Source organism: Mustelus asterias, chromosome 11 (assembly GCF_964213995.1).
Source record: "Mustelus asterias chromosome 11, sMusAst1.hap1.1, whole genome shotgun sequence".
Classification (NCBI taxonomy): Eukaryota; Metazoa; Chordata; class Chondrichthyes; order Carcharhiniformes; family Triakidae; genus Mustelus; species Mustelus asterias.
In genome coordinates this window covers 62,375,982-62,379,014 of record NC_135811.1, presented here as the reverse complement: position 1 = coordinate 62,379,014, position 3,033 = coordinate 62,375,982, and positions in this window count along the sequence as shown.

The following is a 3,033-nucleotide window of genomic DNA, read 5'->3' as shown; positions in this document are numbered from 1 at the left end:
CACTCCCTCGCTCTCACTCACGCACTCCCTCGCTCTCACTCACGCACTCCCTCGCTCTCACTCACGCACTCCCTCGCTCTCACTCACGCACTCCCTCGCTCTCACTCACGCACTCCCTCGCTCTCACTCACGCACTCCCTCGCTCTCACTCACGCACTCCCTCGCTCTCACTCACGCACTCCCTCGCTCTCACTCACGCACTCCCTCGCTCTCACTCACGCACTCCCTCGCTCTCACTCACGCACTCCCTCGCTCTCACTCACGCACTCCCTCGCTCTCACTCACGCACTCCCTCGCTCTCACTCACGCACTCCCTCGCTCTCACTCACGCACTCCCTCGCTCTCACTCACGCACTCCCTCGCTCTCACTCACGCCTCACTCACTCCCTCGCTCTCACTCACGCACTCCCTCGCTCTCACTCACGCACTCCCTCGCTCTCACTCACGCACTCCCTCGCTCTCACTCACGCACTCCCTCGCTCTCACTCACGCACTCCCTCGCTCTCACTCACGCACTCCCTCGCTCTCACTCACGCACTCCCTCGCTCTCACTCACGCACTCCCTCGCTCTCACTCACGCACTCCCTCGCTCTCACTCACGCACTCCCTCGCTCTCACTCACGCACTCCCTCGCTCTCACTCACGCACTCCCTCGCTCTCACTCACGCACTCCCTCGCTCTCACTCACGCACTCCCTCGCTCTCACTCACGCACTCCCTCGCTCTCACTCACGCACTCCCTCGCTCTCACTCACGCACTCCCTCGCTCTCACTCACGCACTCCCTCGCTCTCACTCACGCACTCCCTCGCTCTCACTCACGCACTCCCTCGCTCTCACTCACGCACTCCCTCGCTCTCACTCACGCACTCCCTCGCTCTCACTCACGCACTCCCTCGCTCTCACTCACGCACTCCCTCGCTCTCACTCACGCACTCCCTCGCTCTCACTCACGCACTCCCTCGCTCTCACTCACGCACTCCCTCGCTCTCACTCACGCACTCCCTCGCTCTCACTCACGCACTCCCTCGCTCTCACTCACGCACTCCCTCGCTCTCACTCACGCACTCCCTCGCTCTCACTCACGCACTCCCTCGCTCTCACTCACGCACTCCCTCGCTCTCACTCACGCACTCCCTCGCTCTCACTCACGCACTCCCTCGCTCTCACTCACGCACTCCCTCGCTCTCACTCACGCACTCCCTCGCTCTCACTCACGCACTCCCTCGCTCTCACTCACGCACTCCCTCGCTCTCACTCACGCACTCCCTCGCTCTCACTCACGCACTCCCTCGCTCTCACTCACGCACTCCCTCGCTCTCACTCACGCACTCCCTCGCTCTCACTCACGCACTCCCTCGCTCTCACTCACGCACTCCCTCGCTCTCACTCACGCACTCCCTCGCTCTCACTCACGCACTCCCTCGCTCTCACTCACGCACTCCCTCGCTCTCACTCACGCACTCCCTCGCTCTCACTCACGCACTCCTCGCTCTCACTCACGCACTCCCTCGCTCTCACTCACGCACTCCCTCGCTCTCACTCACGCACTCCCTCGCTCTCACTCACGCACTCCCTCGCTCTCACTCACGCACTCCCTCGCTCTCACTCACGCACTCCCTCGCTCTCACTCACGCACTCCCTCGCTCTCACTCACGCACTCCCTCGCTCTCACTCACGCACTCCCTCGCTCTCACTCACGCACTCCCTCGCTCTCACTCACGCACTCCCTCGCTCTCACTCACGCACTCCCTCGCTCTCACTCACGCACTCCCTCGCTCTCACTCACGCACTCCCTCGCTCTCACTCACGCACTCCCTCGCTCTCACTCACGCACTCCCTCGCTCTCACTCACGCACTCCCTCGCTCTCACTCACGCACTCCCTCGCTCTCACTCACGCACTCCCTCGCTCTCACTCACGCACTCCCTCGCTCTCACTCACGCACTCCCTCGCTCTCACTCACGCACTCCCTCGCTCTCACTCACGCACTCCCTCGCTCTCACTCACGCACTCCCTCGCTCTCACTCACGCACTCCCTCGCTCTCACTCACGCACTCCCTCGCTCTCACTCACGCACTCCCTCGCTCTCACTCACGCACTCCCTCGCTCTCACTCACGCACTCCCTCGCTCTCACTCACGCACTCCCTCGCTCTCACTCACGCACTCCCTCGCTCTCACTCACGCACTCCCTCGCTCTCACTCACGCACTCCCTCGCTCTCACTCACGCACTCCCTCGCTCTCACTCACGCACTCCCTCGCTCTCACTCACGCACTCCTCGCTCTCACTCACGCACTCCCTCGCTCTCACTCACGCACTCCCTCGCTCTCACTCACGCACTCCCTCGCTCTCACTCACGCACTCCCTCGCTCTCACTCACGCACTCCCTCGCTCTCACTCACGCACTCCCTCGCTCTCACTCACGCACTCCCTCGCTCTCACTCACGCACTCCCTCGCTCTCACTCACGCACTCCCTCGCTCTCACTCACGCACTCCCTCGCTCTCACTCACGCACTCCCTCGCTCTCACTCACGCACTCCCTCGCTCTCACTCACGCACTCCCTCGCTCTCACTCACGCACTCCCTCGCTCTCACTCACGCACTCCCTCGCTCTCACTCACGCACTCCCTCGCTCTCACTCACGCACTCCCTCGCTCTCACTCACGCACTCCCTCTCTCTCACTCACGCACTCCCTCTCTCTCACTCACGCACTCCCTCTCTCTCACTCACGCACTCCCTCTCTCTCACTCACGCACTCCCTCTCTCTCACTCACGCACTCCCTCTCTCTCACTCACGCACTCCCTCTCTCTCACTCACGCACTCCCTCTCTCTCACTCACGCACTCCCTCTCTCTCACTCACGCACTCCCTCTCTCTCACTCACGCACTCCCTCTCTCTCACTCACGCACTCCCTCTCTCTCACTCACGCACTCCCTCTCTCTCACTCACGCACTCCCTCTCTCTCACTCACGCACTCCCTCTCTCTCACTCACGCACTCCCTCTCTCTCACTCACGCACTCCCTCTCTCT